This window comes from Camelus bactrianus, chromosome 5 (assembly GCF_048773025.1).
Source record: "Camelus bactrianus isolate YW-2024 breed Bactrian camel chromosome 5, ASM4877302v1, whole genome shotgun sequence".
In the NCBI taxonomy this organism is placed as follows: domain Eukaryota; kingdom Metazoa; phylum Chordata; class Mammalia; order Artiodactyla; family Camelidae; genus Camelus; species Camelus bactrianus.
This window is the reverse complement of record NC_133543.1, coordinates 86,124,401-86,141,153: the sequence shown is the minus strand read 5'-3', so window position 1 is coordinate 86,141,153 and position 16,753 is coordinate 86,124,401. Positions and strand designations below refer to the sequence as shown.

The window sequence follows — 16,753 nt, the reverse complement described above, 5'->3', positions numbered from 1 at the left end:
GTTAAATTCCCTTTGAACTGAGTGGCCTGTACTGTATCAACGTTTTACATTAACACAGTAAACACTTTAAAATGCAGATACAGCTTAACTACACACACATACAGGAACTACTGGGCTATATATGTAGGAGTATTGATCCACTGGTTAGTTGATAGTGGTGTCTAGATTCCAGCAGAAGCATCCTAAAGGAAGTAAGCATCAGGCCGTTCTGAAGTCAGGTATTTAAGCAGAGAAGTTAAAGGGCATCGCTTTAAGTCTAGCACATGTGAAAGGCTCAAGTATAGGAGCAGAAAAGTCACATTCGGGTACCAATGCGAAATTGAATGGACTAGAGCAAAGAATTTAAATAAAAATGTAATTAGAGATGAAGTATCTAGAAAAGAGAATGCCCACTAAATGACACCTTTTGAAACATACAAAGTTCTCATTTAATTTGGGAGGCAATTAGAAGCTTTTGAGGAGAGGAGTGAAACAGTCCAAAAATATTAGAAACATAAGGACAAAATAATACAAATCAGATCCTTAATATAAGGTGTTCCAAGGAGCCCCCAAGAGCTTGATTTTGGCTCTGACAGGTGGCAGGAGTGACTAGGATGCTGTTGCAGTGGTCAAACTGAACTCAAGCATAAGGACCAGGGGGAACAGCAGTTAAGACTGTCCAATCAGTCACAATTTCATTAATTCAGCCACTTGCTTTAAAATATCCAGGCACATTTTTAGGAACTGGGAATACAAAAGTCACAATACATTGTCCCTGCCCTTGAGGGAAGCTTCACTGTCTAGAAGAGGAAGAAGGTGATTGTTGATGAAGTGGCAAGACTTGACAATAGACAAATAAATGTCTGGCTCATGAGAAGGGAACAGGAACTAATTGGTCAATTGGATGGAAATTATCCATGCTTGTGACCTTGGGAAAAGGAGGGAATAAAAAGCACCACTTTCCAAGAGAATTTAGGAAGGAAAGAGAATTTGGTGTTCTGAAATATTTTGTTTCTGACAGGTTCATTTTGGGTGTTGGTATATGTGAGTAGCACTCCTCTGAAGGCAGTGAGAAATGTTGAATCAGTGATAATGTAGATGGTCTAAGCTGGAGCTGATCATTTTTGAGAATTTGAAGCCATTTTCCTAGAGAGGCTCCACCAAGAGCAAAATTAGTTATCAGTAAACTGATAATCCACAAATAAACCTAAATGAACCCCCTGATAGAAGGTTGAGGTGTGTTTTGGGTGTGTTTGTTTAGAAGGAAGAGAGGAAGGAGGGATTCAGTGAAGGAACCATATTAGCTAGATTTCAAACCCTGGTTCGTTTAACTTCATTTGTATCTCCAAATTTCACCCACAAATTATTTATTTACTACAAAGGGAAAAGGCGAATTTTACAATTGTGAAATTTAGTCTATTCTCCTTTCCTGAACTGAGTGGGAAAATTCTGGAAACAGCATATTTACTTAAACCTTGGAGAGCTATCTTTATCCTTACAGTTGTAACCTAATTAATCCTTTTCACAAACCAGCAGATTTCTCAAATTTTATGAAAGCAAAACCGCACTGAGAGGTTTAGGGGCATATTGATACCTCGAGAAGGGATTAGTTTGCAGGTGATAATTGTTTCTGCTTCGGTTTCTATCCTTAATGAGGAAAGAAAATCATACTGTGCATTTGAAAAAATACAGGTTGCCTCCAGCTCCTTTATGTGGGCCAGTGTGAGGGCTCCAATGAGACAGTTACAAAAAGGTTGAGGAAGAAGCAGCTTAGACACTGACAGCTTGAGATAAATTCAAAGTCAAATATAAATACTATACTTTGTTTCTTAAATGGAGAGTTTTTTTTTTTTAAGATAGACAAATAGCGTTGTTTTGCTAAATGTTTTCTTAAAACTCAAGGATTTTCTAAATACAACAAAAATCATCACTAACATTTTTTAGGCATGCATCTAAAGGCAGGGTGACCATAAGAACAAATTAAGGTATGATTCTTGAACTTAAAACATTTGTAATATAAAGCAGATGGCATTATTCTAAACAAATGCAAAGAACAAGAGAAAATTATGAACTGTGCCCACAACCCAGACCCATACTCTGCCTTCACTCAAGGGAGTGAATACCAGGAATGGATATCATCGCAGGCCATCTTGGAGGCTGCCTTCCACAGTGAGGGGGACAATGAGCTCTGTTTGACGTGTTGCGTTTGAGAGGCTGTCAGTTTATCTTAGTGGAGCTATTTAGGATTTCCTTGGAAACAAAAGTCTGGAGATCAGGAAAGCCTGGAACTCAGGTCAAGACTGGGGTTGTAGATTTGGGAGTTACTGATGTCTCATAAATGGTGGTTGAAACCATGGGAGTGAATGAAAGAGGATAAAAATTGAAGAAAGTTAAAGACAGAGGCCTGGGAAATATTAACTCATATGGAGCAGGTGGAATGACAAGAGCCTCCAGAGATAGGAAAGAAAGGGCAGTTAGAGAGGAGAATAGAGAGACTACATCCTGGAAGTTCTTCAGAAACGTCAAATTAGACAAGGGTCAACTAGGATGAGAACAGGCTGTTGCCTTTGATCATTAAGTAGGTCACTGTCAACTTTTAAGAGACTGCTAACAAACAGTGTCATTGGGAAAAAAGAATTGATATGACTGTTCAATGCAATTTGCTAAAGTAAAACACAACATATTGATAAAAGTAAACAGAGTATGAAAATTAATAATGGACTTGATATAAGGCATATTTTATTGAAATCTAAGGGTGGCCTATTCCTGGATAACACCACATCCCTCCTTCATCACAGAAGATTAGACAAATTTACTTAGAGCTGTCTGACACATGCCAGCTCACTATGCAAGCCAGAATTCAGTGTACTTGGATCCCTTAAGCTCCTCAGCCCAGCCCTGTCACAATCTGCATCTCAAAAGCCTGAAGTAGAATCCCATAACAACTGACCAGGAACACCCAACTTCATGATAGAATAGATTTGTGAAAAAGAAAACATTTGGACTTGTTTGTTTGTTTGTCTGTTTTCTTTGTTTTCCCATGCATTTTAGTAAAATGACCTATTAACTGTAAAATAATGTTCCTGATCCATGATGCCAGGCCACCATCAAAAACATCTGGCTGTTTATAATAACCTTGTGTTTCTTTGTTTTAAAACACTTCGTTTATTTTATCACTGCTTATCTGCAGTTTTTATATCTTCAAAAATAGTCAAAATCAAGAATGAAGAGAATGGTTAGAAGAAAATAGTAAAAATTCACCAATGAAAATAAATGTATTTTAAAGATTTGAAATATGTTTTATCCTCTAGGATGTAGTTGTTTTCCTCATGCTAAGGGAAGCTTTGAGTTATGATTAGAACACTCTAATAGCTGTAGTTCAGCCAAAATATATTCTCCCTGATCTCACAGAAATGATGAATTTTAATGACTTTAATTCCATGAAAGTAAACTTGATATGTCTGCTCTTTGCTTCTACCACCAAAGAAGGTAAATGTATACAGAATAAAACCTAAGAAGAAATACGTGCCTAACCACATCCTGGCTGAGAAGACAGGATGCCCAAACTCAAAAAGCACTGGAATTGGGAATTAAAAGCAATAAAAATTAAAATTTTAGTATCCTACAATCCACTATTCTTGAGATAAAGGATAAGGTAATTAACTTTTATAAAAAAAAAAAACTTCTGAGTTAAGGAAATTAGACTAACCTCATTCTTTGTAATTTGCTGTTTTCAACTTAGTAAAAGTAGCTTTTGAAATGCACTTCATTCTCTCACAAGATGTCCATTTTATGTTTGTTTGACAGAAGATGGGGCACCAGAGTTCTAATGAGGTAGAATTTATCACAAGTGGTGATACACACACACACATAGACGGAAGAATCTAAGGAAACCCTTCTAGTGAATGAGTGTAGGATGTTGAGCTCACCTGCCCAATTCCCAAAATGAACCTTTATTTTACTTTACTTTATTTTATTTTATTTTAGAAGTTGGAGCTGAAGTAAAAGAAGAAGAAAGCAAGCCCAGGGTGCATGTCTGGCAGTACTAGTGTGGTCCAAGGACACATTTGGGACTCACTTTGCCTGACAGCCAATGTCTACAGTGACTTAAACAGGAGCAAAATACCCTTAAGATCCATAAAACCTTATCTCCATATGTTAAGGGGTGAATTGTGTTCCCCTAAAAATTCATATGTTGAAGTTTTAACCACCCCCACTCAATCTGAGTACTTCAGAATAAAAGCATATATGAAGATAGGGTCTTTAAAGAGGTAATTAAATTAAAACGAGGTCTTATGGATGGGCCCTAATTGAATATAACTATTACCGTCATAAGAAAAGGAAATTTAGACACAGACACATACAGAGGCAAGACAATTTGAAGACACAGGGTAAAAAGGGCCATCTACAAGGCAAGGAAGAGATCCTTTCTTCACAGCCCCCAGAAGGAAGCAACCCTGCTTACACTTTGATCTTGGACTAATAACCTCTAGAATTGTGAGAAAATTAATTTTCTATTTTTTAAGCCACCGAGTCTGTGGTACTTTGTTATGGCAGCCCTGGAAAACTAATACACCAGAATGTTGTTTTCCAAAGGAAGTTTCTTGGTCTCTGCATTTTATGGATTCCCTAATATCACAAATTAAAAGATTCATTGAATTATAGCTGTGTTGTTTTAGGAACAGGGAGAAGACATTGGTATCATCCACGTAAAACTAACCACGTTGTTGCAAAACAGGAAAAAAAGCTATACCTTCAGCACAGCTGGTGACTGATGGCCTCATAGGTACCAAATGGCCACAGTTTCAAGTGATTTCTTAACAATGTTCTCTGAAACAAACAATTAACTGTTTAATGATTGAATCCGACATGACTTCCCACAACAGAAATTACTTTAAACTGAGAGCTGGTTTAAAAGGTAACTAGCTGGTTGACCGTCTCAGGATTCCAGTCTATAGGAATTCACGTGGACTACATAGGAACTAATTGGGAATATCATGCTGGTTAATTCAGTAATTTCTTGCATAACAGGTTAAATGTAAGTTGTCTTGCTCCTTTGGTGTTTTGTTTTTTGTAATCTTATTTTTGTTGTTGTTATTGGGGGCAAAGGTAATTAGGTTTGTTTATTTATTTACTTATTTATAATGGAGGTACTGGGGATTGAACCCAGGACCTCATGCATGTTAGGCATGCATTTTACTATTGAGCTATGCCCTCCCTACTCCTTTGGTGTTCTTGAGTAGAAATACCAAACAACAATCTCTGGTGAGTATCTTGCAACACAAAAATGCATGTTGCACTGGGCAGTTTTAAGTTGGATACCAAACATGGGAATCAGCTGATCACCTGACTGTTTTGTTTTACTGTCTAAATTTTGAAACCTTAACAGGACTCCCAAGAAGTTTCCTATTTTAAAAAACTGCAAAAGAAAACTGAAGAGAAAGGGACTCCAAACAAACAAAAAAACTATAGAAAAATGGTGTCTTTTGACCCAATTTTTTCAGTCTTGATTTTCAACTACAGGAGTAAATCCCGAAATGAATATGCCTTTCTCTTGTTTCTGTAAAAAATTTTCTGTGCAGAATACATTTTATTTTCTCTGTGAGCTACCACAAGATCTGCTTACGGTAGGAAAATTCAAATAGAACAGTCCGTGCTGGATGTCTTCTGGGTCAGATAATTACTTTTAAGATTCTATAACTGAAAGCTGATTGAAACTGGAATGGTGTCCTTTTTCAAATGAAGTAAATTCCAATGGCTTCAGCAAAATAAAATTCAACTGATATTATTGGCAATGTATGATGGTAAAACTATGAAATGTGAAGATATTATGCTACATTCAGATTATGTAATAAATCAATTCTTTTAAACATAAAATGATATATAACTTTGGTTAATAAAAATATTAGTTTATCCCCACCCCTACTAAACACATGTAGAACATAGTTGAAGAACATTATCTTGAATCTACGTTATCTTTGTTGGACTCTGTTTATATTATCTTCCTATCTAGCTGGAAGAGTTTTGTAGTTTAGGAAAAAGGTTCATTCTTTCTCTTTTCCTGCTCAAATTACCTGAAACAAATATTTGTAGCTTATCAACTTCCATAAAATGAGCTATTTCCACCAAAATATGCTCAGGGAAAACTTGAAGGGGAGACAATAGAAAGGCCAAATACTCTCACTCTTGATCAGTGCCAATATTCTTCTCTTCACTTGGATTTGAAACTTATCCTTCTCTATTCTTCATACTCAATCAGATATCAAATCTGTCGATTCTTCATTTGTATCTCCTCACACATATATCCATTTCTTTGCAGTCGCATTGTCATCTTTTAGTTCAGTGCCTTATCATCTCATGCAATTTCAACCTCTATTTTTTCTATCCTTCAATTCATTCTGTATATTGTTTCCAGAATAATTTCCCTCAACAGTACTTTTCTCATTCATTGCCTTGATAAATAAAAGCAAAACACATCACTAGGATTTCCATGATTGTCTGCTGCTAATAGAATAAAATCCACATACCCTAGGCAAGCATTTTTTGGGCCAAGTCAGTCCATTAAGAGTTGTCCCCCTATCCAGATACCAGTGCCCCTGGCTCACTAGAAAAAGAAAAGGATGTGCTTTGACTCAGAGGACCCCCTACCTGGCACTTCAAGCCTCCAGTCCGGAGCCCATCATCAGGTTTCTTATTGCCCTGCCACTTTAGAGTGATAAGAGAGTTTGGATACCTACTTGGCTTTGGATTGAGTTTCTTCCCAAAAGGTGCTTCTAGGATCCAGCTCCATACAGTATAGCCAACGATGTCCTCTGACAAATTTGATTCAGCTGGGAAGCAGCATCCTGGCATTCACCAGCTGGAAAAGGGAGATCAGATAGTCTTTAATGCTCTCTTCAATATGGACTCCACATATATTTTTTGCCTTCTTTCCCTATGCAAATGTTTTATTTTAGCAAAGTGTCCACCTATGGTACTCCAAATCGCTACTCATTCATCCTAAGCCCCTAACTATGAGAGTCCAAAGGAAATTTCCCCATATCAGAATCCTTATCACTCATCACCAGAATAATGAGGCCACTTTTGTTGGTTTTTAGGATTTCTTTGCTAACAATGGATACATTATCTGGGAGTCCATCTCTATGTCTTATCATGTTCTCTGTTTCTGTAGACATGGGTCTCCTTATCACTGCCATTAACCAAGTATGACCACTTCCAGTAATCTACTTGGGGGCTAAGTTCCCTCTAGCTCTGTCTCTGCCTGACCCCTTGGCCTGCCAGTCTCTACCTGACCAACAAACAGAGCCTTAGTCCAAGCATGTGAAGCATGTTGTTGTTTCCCATGGGTGTGTCAGATCTCAGGGTAGTAGGGCAGTGTGAAAGAAACATTAGTTAAGGCTACACCCAAGACATTCCCTTGTCCCATCCAAGGAATGGCCCTTCCCAGCATGGACTTTAAAGGGGAGATGCCTTCTGTAGGTCCACCCTTCTGTGTTTTCTACGCCTCATTAAGGGCCCCATCCACTCTCTGGGGAAATCACTTCCAATGAGGAAGAGGAAGCTATGTCCAGAGCAATCTTTTTGGATCTTGAAAACTTGGGGTCCTCAGGCCTTGACAAGGTATCCCTTAGGGCACTGATGCTGATTCAGTCAGCTCTGGAGGGAAGGGACAGGCTCCAGATCCTTGAATGAGAGTGGAAGTGGCTGTTGTAATCCAAGTTCAGTCTCCTAACCATGACAACTGCAATGGATTTTCCCATTGGTTACCTAGCAAGTAATCACACCTCACCAATGCAAGCATTACTTTTTGTCTAAGACAGCAGTCCAAACTCACACTGAAGAAAGAATATTTCTCCTGTTACCATGCCTTTTTTCTTACCCTTTTCAAAAAATTGGAGCCCACTTTTGTGTGAGAGAGTGTGTGTGTGTGTGTTTGTGTGTGCCAAGAAACAGTTGTTTCTCTACTGGACCTAGCCTGAAGACTTGAGCCATCACACCAACTGTCCACGAGAGGTGGCTCAGGCCTTGATCAATTCTTTAGATTCCAAATTTCCCCTTGATAAGTTTGGGACAGTGATGGGGATATTCTAGTTTATCCCACCTCCCAGTATTGTGATCATACAGCAATTACATAACTTCTCCTTCACAGCTTACATGTAGGAGATACATGTGGAATTTGTGGTATATACACAGATAAATGGGACAATCTGAATTCCAGGGGTGTAGAAGTTAATGAGCAATACAAGTATGTCAGCAACTAGTCATGATACACAATATGAAATAGATACTTTCCTAGGTTGCAAATGAGGATGGAGTGGTGTTGATTTTAACTGGAGAGGGTTGATTTTGATCAGAAAAGGTTTCTTGGAAGTGGTATCATTTAATATCCTTCAATATGAGACAGGGTTTTGATAGGCAGACAATGCACTAGGGTCAGATGAAATTACATAATCAAGGCCTAAAGTGTTAGAGTATATGGTGTTTAGGGGGGAACAATATGGGTAAATAAGCCAGCTAGGGATTTCTAATTTTATCCTATAAGCAACAAAAGTGCATTTCCAGTTTTTCAGAAGATGAATATTCTCACTCAACTTCTGGTTGAAAAATATAACTCTATGTCAATGAGAAGGCTAGACTGGAAAGATACATACTAAATACTTGATAGAGCTGTGAGCTTTTCTTGGATATATCATGCTTCCTTAAGGTCATCTGTAGCCAGCAGAAATTCAGTTCTACCATTTCTTATGCCTTAGCAGGTATTCTCTGTTGCTTGAGGACTTGTATCTCCCATCAGAGCCATAAGCCAGTCTTGATTACTCCTAGTAATCCAGAGAGAGGGTCAAAGTCCCTCTTTGTATTGTATTACACTAGAAACACCCTTGGAAGTACATGCACGGAAGAAACATAGGTAATTATTTATAGATTGAAAAGAAAAACCATTACGGCAAATATATAATGTGCTAATACCACTTTAATATTTAACTTTACTATTCATGATGATTATTATGTATGTTTGAAGCTCCATAAAATTGATTTTCTACCCACTGGGGAATAAATGGGCTGTTTAAAACCATAGGCCCACAAATAAATCTCCTGAGGTGCATGAGAGCACATTTCCGTCCTGATAATTGTGCACAATTAGAGCAGTTTCTTTCAGATACATAAATTAAAGCAATAAAACGAGATAACTATAAATAGCACTGCTTGTTCACACTGAAGGAATTGAGCTGTAAACTACAAATCCTTGCCCAAAATAACTTTGTTCTGTAGTTGGGAACACTGATAAGAATAGGTTATAGAATCACCAGATGGGAAGAAAACCTAGTCTAGTGCAAACCTTTTCTTCCAAACTAGATTATATTAAACCTCCCAGGGGGACAACCTCCTCTGCTCATCCATATCAATGAGTATCCACAGAATAGGCTAAAAAAGAATTGAGAATGTTTGCGTGTGTTCCTTACTTACTGGTCATCCTTTCCCTAGGAGGTGAGAAGTGGGCAAAGGCCAGCAGGTTTCATACACTATGGCCAGTGCTCAGGGACAAGAGTGTTTCTTCTTATCTGTGGCTAGGATGGTTAAGACCAGGTGATAGTACCTGAGCACTACGTCCTGGAGGGCCTTCTGACATGCTGAATTCAAAATGGGATGCCAATCTGGCGGCCTGACAGGAGACTGGGGGTGAATTTATGGAACCAATATAGGGCAAAGTGTCAAGATCAGGAATTCTGAGGAGCTTCAGTCCTTTTAAAAAGATTGGAATGAGGTGGACAACACCGCCATTCACGGGTATTAAGTATAGACACTTCCTCGGAGCAAGTTTTCTTCACATGAATTGCTTGAAAGACATTAACTAATTAGGGCACGTGTTTTGCATAACACAGATTTCTTTGGTTTTATAACAATTACAATCAAGAATTAGCACCAAAATAAGAATGAAAATGCTGTGGCCCACACAGGCTAGGAGTACCTCGCCGCTCTGTGTGGCGGGCTGCTCATTGAACACTGCTTTCTTTTATCTCACAGCAGTTTTATGTTTTGCTCGTAATAAAGAAAATGACATGAACTGTATATAAGAGACCCTCTAGATGCTAATCCCATCTGTTTCCCTTGGAAACAGTTAAGTTTATAACAAAAATTTTGATAACGTAAGATTTCCATAGGAGTATAATTTTTGTACTAGGGCAGAATATTTCCATTTACATTTCTTTGCTTTAAATTTAATACTATTCATTTCAAAAATACAGAAAATGACAAGAAGTGTCTCTAGGAAAACACCCTCGATGACTTACAATCCAGTTTAGTTGAGACCTGACCATCTCTCCAGCTATTCAATCAACCACGCTTTCTCAAGAAATTATCAAGTCTTAGAAATTATCAAACCTAGAGATCATCTGGTTCCAACTATCCTCTAATGTACCTTTAGAAAAATAATAACAACCAGAGAGAAACTACTATATGAAATATAAGATATTATGAGCAAAGGGAATGTTGGGGGCCACTGAGAGCTTGGGCAGGAATTGCCAATACTGGGCAAGGAGTTCCTCCAGGGCATTTCAGAGGTGGAGTCAGAATGGGGAAGAGCCTCCTTGTTTGTTTCATCTGGTGCTAAAGAGAAGTTAGTCTTCACTAAAGATTTAATTAAACTGAAGTTAGGATTCTCAGAAAAAATATTTTTGCCAACTTCATGTGTAAATGCCATTTCCTTCAATGATGTGTTTTTGCAACCTAAATTATTATATATTCCTTTGAGAAATGTATCAATACAGCTCTAATGGCTTAAATATTTAATGAGGAAGTACAGCACACAGCTCTATAGGATTCATGCTAAAAGGATTTTCAATCAGTGAACTGTGCTAGAAAATTAGAACATTAGATTTTGATCTCAGAATCTCTACTGTAATGAACTATATTCAGGCATGTTTTTATATGAGACAGTTTGGTGCTTTTATATATATTTATTTCCACCAAGTCCAATAGGCTTGTAAAATAGAGATTACATTAAAAATGAAGACATGGAAGTCTAGAGTAGGCATAACCTGCCGGTGGTGACATATAGCAAATATTGGCTGAGCAAGGATTTAAAATAGATCTGACTTACTGCGAAGTCAAGAAAAGATTATGGGAGAAATAGTTGTTTCTTCAACTTATGTTATTTTTTAAAATATTTTGCCTTACTTCTTTTTTAATCTCTTCAGCAGAGTCTTCAGGATCCTCAAAATAAAACCTTAGTAAACTAATCATTACTTGTAAATTGAAATTCAGTATTCCTGTTGTCTCAGTATCACACAGAGAGTATTTTATCTAAAACCCTATAAAGAGAGAACATCTAGAAAAAAAGTAACTTAATTTGTCTTCTTTTAAAAGATAATACTAATTTTATTAATTTAATCCTCTGACACTTCAAAATAAGAATCATCAATTTTTTCATTATAAAACAATAGGCCCACATTATATTTTTAAAATATAGAAACTAAAGATGAAAGAAATCAATTCTAACTCCATCAGCCTAAAAAGGCAACTGCTCACATGTTGATGTGAACTTTAAATTTTATAGTTTTTTTCTTATGCATAGTTTTTAAAGCTGAATATACTGTGACTATAGAATGTCCCTTTTCACCTCTTAACCTTAATATACAAGAATTGGGAATTTAATCTTGACTCTTCTGTTAAAGAAAAGAAAACTAGAAAGAGATGAGTAGAAAGAAAAAGAACAAAAAGAATGGATAAAGCCTTCCTTTGGCCCTTGATGTGTTACATTCTATTTGGGGGCCTTATCCCATTCTTAGGTATTGTGAAAGTGGGCAGAAATATCTTAGTTTGGCCAGCTGTAACAAAATGCTACAGGCTGAATTGCTTAAACAATAGTCATTTATGTCTTACAGTGCTGGAAGCTGGAAGTCCAAGATCAGGTGCCCGCAGATTCTGTGGTGACAGCCTAGATTACAGACCTCTGCCATCTCTATGTGTGCTCACATGGCCTTTCTGTGTGCATGTGCACAGAGAGAGAGAGAAAGCGAGCTCTGTCTTTCTTTTCTTTTAAGGGCACTAATCTCATCATGGAGACCCCACCCTCATAACGTCATCTAAACCTAATTACCTTGCAAAGATCCCATCTCCAGGGAACCCTCCTTCACTGCTGGTGGGAATGCAGTTTGGTGCAGCCACTGTGGAAAACAGTATGGAGATTCCTCAAAAGACTAGGAATAGACTTAACATATGACCCAGTTATCCCACTCCTGGGCATATATCCAGAAGGAACCCTAATTCAAAAAGACACCTGCACCCCAATGTTCATAGCAGCACTATTTACAATAGCCAAGACATGGTAACAGCCTAAATGTCCATCAACAGATGACTGGATAAAGAAGATGTGGTATATTTATACAATGGAATACTACTCAGCCATAAAAAATGACAACACAATGCTTTTGCAGCAACATGGATGTCCCTGGAGAATGTCATTGTAAGTGAAGTAAGCCAGAAAGAGAAAGGAAAATACCATATGAAATTGCTCATATGTGGAATCTAAAACAAAACAAAACAAAACAAAAAAGACAAAAAAACAAATACAAAATAGAAACAGACTCATAGACATAGAATGCAAACTTGTGGTTGCCAAGGGGGCAGGGGGTGGGAAGGGACAGGCTGGGATTTCAAAATGTAGAATAGATAAACAAGATTATACTGTATAGCACAGGGAAATATACACAAGATCTTGTGGTAGCTCACAGCAAAAAAAAAAAATGTGACAATGAGTATATGTATGTTCATGTATAACTGAAAAATTGTGCTCTACACTGGAATTTGACACAACATTGTAAAATGACTATAACTCAATAAAAAAATGTTAAAAAAAAAAAAAAAGATCCCGTCTCCAAGTACCATCGCTTGGGTCTTAGGACTTCAATGTATGAATTTGGTGGGAGACACAAACTTTCAGACAAAAACAATAGGCAAATGATAGTTTAATGCAGAGTAAAACCCCACTATTATGCTCTAGTCCAAGTCCAAAAAGTTCAATCAAGTAAAATGAGGGTCAGTGTTATTATAAGGTTAGTGAACGACCTGGCTGGTGGAAAGCAGTCACTAGTTGCATCACATGTGAACATGAGTTATCACGAGGCATGTTATCTCCCTGTATTGAGGGCTCCCTTATAAGGAAGGTGTGCAAATAGGATCTGAGCTATTAGGAATGATACCCCTCATCTTCCTTCACTGTATATTATTACAGCCATTTTCACTGTGAGTTTAAGGCTGGTGGGTTTTATTTTCAATGTCAGTTCCAGTTGGTTAATAGCGGCTACCTGGAGCAATGCACAGAGGAGAATTCCAAGGCCATGTCTTGGCTCAGGGGAATTTGTTGCCTGTTTGACTAGTACCCTCTAGAACGACTGTGGGGTGGAAGGATGGAGGTGTGAATACTACCAACTGGCCTTCCTGGGCTTTAGGCATATTAGTCTTATTACTAACGAGGACATTCAGGGAGACCCTTTCAGAGAGGTAGAGGCAGGCGGAAGAGTTGCCTGAATGGATCGCCAGAGAGAGTCTGAGGGAGTGAACAAAGCTGGTGAACTGAGTCAGAAAGAACTTGATTATGCCACAGACTCAGAGTAAGCCAATCACAAATGCCTTAAGAATTAGTGGGGAACTGGAAATTAGTAGGCAGTTCAAGAGGGGGTTGAAACAGAAAATGCTTGCGGTCCACTGCTGGTGATCTATAAGAGCAGACAAGCCTGCAGGATAGATAAGCATCATCAGTGCAGCACAGCTGGGGGTGGGACAAGGCTAAGAAGCTGAACTTCACCTAAAGCGGTAGCTCTCCATGCTGGGTGCATCTTAGATACACTTGGGGAGATTACAACCTTATCTCTACCTGGGGGCCTCCTCAGACAAATTAAATCATTATCAACTGGGAGTAAGCCCAGCTATTTTAATTTAAAATTGACCCAGGAGACTGTGGGTCACTGGCCTAAAGGAAAAAGAACCAGGGTTTTAGAGTCTGATGCACTGGGTCTAAGTCCTGGATCTACCACTATTAGCTGTGTGATCTTGAAAAACGTACTTCAACTCTCTGAGTTACTATTTCCTTACCAATAAAATACAGGTAATAATATAGGGTTTTGAGGCTTACATGAGGTCATACATACAAAGGCCTTAATACAATGTCCAGTGTTAGGTGGCAACACAGAATGTTCATGGGAAGTTTTCCTGTTGTACTGGAATTAACAACTGGAATCCTAAACTGATAGCAAAGTATCAAGGACCAAACAATAAATAATAAATGACCAGGGATCAGACATTCCTTTCAGGGCTCATCAAGAAGTAACTGAACTTGTTTGCTTCCTCAGCCTTCATATTCTCCACCTGTTTCCAGTTGAAAACAAGCAGACAGGAGTCAGGAGGAGAGAATTCCAGGAACTCATCTGCATCCATGGGGGGCTGCTTTGTGATGAGATGCTTTTCCTGCTCCTTCCTCATTCAACTGGGTGTCTGCTTATACCACAGAGAGGCTGGTCTACCTCTATCCAGTTTGATAAGTGGAATGGAGAACTGGAAGGAGAACATGGACCAGAGAGAAGGGGTAGAATGCTGCAGCTTCCATGCCCAATATTTAGCATTTGGTGATGAATATGGGATTTTATTGTGGATCAAAGGGATGCTGTGGAAGGCTGCCAGGCTTGAGGCAAGGCTGTCTCACTAGTATACCACCCAAGAGAACTGGTTGCCAGGAAAGTGGACCCTGGTAACAAGAAACAGTGAGGTGAATCACCAAGGATAGGAGCAGATGGTGAAGATGGCAAAGTGGGAGGTCTTCTATGGAGCCTCTGGAAAATTCACATAAGCACCAACAAGGGAGCCAGATTTGGGTGTCTGCCACAGAGAGGGAGCCAACAGCCAGCCAGCACTGGCCGGAGAGGCCTTCAACACCCCAGGCAGGTATGAAACACTTATCTCTCCTGTCCCTTTCCCTTGTCTCCACACAGACAGGAGGAGTGCCCCAGAGTAGGTAAGCCCCTCTACACTCACTGTAAGTCTCTCTGGTTGGGGGGCTGGCCAGGGCTGGGAGAGGGGACATCGTCATTGTATTGAAGCAAGATTGAAGTTTTAAATCATATTAGACTGGATTAGGCTTTTCATTCCTGAAAGTGATGGGAACTCTAGAGATCTGCCTGAGATGTTCTCAGGGGCACAACAAAGAGATTTGAACGTTGCAGAGTTGAAGGCAAGGATTGTAGAAAAATAAAATCATTTCATGTTTGACCCTCCTGTGAACTAGGATTGTTTGATAAATCAGATGTGGTAGCTACTATTTTCATTAACAGCAAAGTGGCAACAGACAAGACTGAATGATACGGCTTTGGGGAAATGCACTGGCGATGAATCACTGTGTGATTATGCGGGTGGGGTTTCCCCTGAAAGACCGGAACTGCTCACTGCCAGCTGTCCTCAAAAGAGGTCAGCAGTGGGGCAGGAAATTAGAACTCTGGGACGTGGAGTCAGTCTGTGTAGATCTCCCAGGAAGGGCACCTCCTGAAGCCCTGAGATGCTCCCTGGGGCACGTGGGCCACCAGGAATGCCGTGCTTCCTCCTGGAGGGGACTGAGCCTGTGCTTGGGAATCAACTTATTCTCTGTGTCCCTTTTTCCATTCATTGTCCCTGAACCTTCCTAAGATTTGATCAACATCTTGCATATTTTGACTTCTGATGTCCTGAGGAGAATTAAGGAGAAAGGCCCACAACTATACTTGGGGCAAAGCTACACAGAGGAGGGTCGTGACTCCTGTCCTGAGGCCACAGTGGTGGTGGCAGCAGCCAGCCATGGGCACTAGCTGAGAAGAGCTTCGCCCAAGAGTGGCTATCTCACAATAGCTGATTACATCACAGGCAGTGGCCAAAATGGGGGTTCTTGAGGGATTAGTTGCTAAAACACATGACAGGGGACCCTGAGAGAGGCTCAGAATTCTTAACTATATCAGGGGACATTGGTGTGAGAGGCCAATTTATATCAATAAAACTAGTGTGAGTCAAGCCATATAGTCTGAATTGCACGATAATCAGTTACTCAGCAATGGAACAAGCTCCTTGTCACTATGAATGTTTAAAGAATAAATATTTTCCTTTTAGGGAATTTTCTAAGGGTGTTCCTGTGACATTTATTTATTCAACATGTATTTATTTTGCATTACTGTATACAAGCATTGTGCTAAGTGCTTTATATACAATCTCTATTAGTAACCCAGTTTTATAGATGAGGAAACTAAGGCTTCGAAGTTAAATGAGTTGCTTAAGCTCTTAACAGCCAATAAGCAGCAGAGCTAGGGTGTGACAACAGTTGTCTAACTCTAACCACGACCTTGTACTCACTCCAAAGGTGAGTACACTAGTCTAGTGAGGAAGTTGAAATAAACGCTTATAGACTGATTTATTGATGCAGATATGCACAAATTGTTATGGGGGCACAGGACAGCATAACGGAAGAAGAGTGGAATGGAGGGATGGTCAGAAGAGGCTTCTCAGAAGATGTGTCTCCAAGACTGTTTCTTAAATGATGTGTAGAAATTACAAGGATGGAGCACTATGGGGGTGGCAGAGGAGGCTGACATTCCAGACAGAGGGGCCAAGGCAGGGAATGTTGGTAAGGCAGCAGATCTCATGGAAGACCATGAACCAGATGGTTTAAAAAAAAAAAAAAAACAGCTATGGGACAGCAGAAATATTTGAAGGTTGTTTTCTGAGAGAAGATTTGGAATCTAAAATTTCTGAGGTGGAGCAC

At 39.2% G+C, this 16,753-nt stretch overlaps 1 protein-coding gene across 6 annotated transcripts in view; it reads right to left on the bottom strand.

The window, feature by feature from the left end:
• The window catches only part of NEMP2 (nuclear envelope integral membrane protein 2), a 299,056-nt gene that overhangs the window by 160,958 nt on the left and 121,345 nt on the right, over nt 1-16,753 (bottom strand). For all 6 annotated transcript variants that reach the window (XM_045512007.2, XM_045512009.2, XM_045512008.2 and 3 more), the window contains one exon: nt 6,717-6,838. The gene's annotated coding sequence lies outside the window, so the exon portion shown is untranslated. The remainder of the gene's footprint in view (nt 1-6,716; nt 6,839-16,753) is intronic.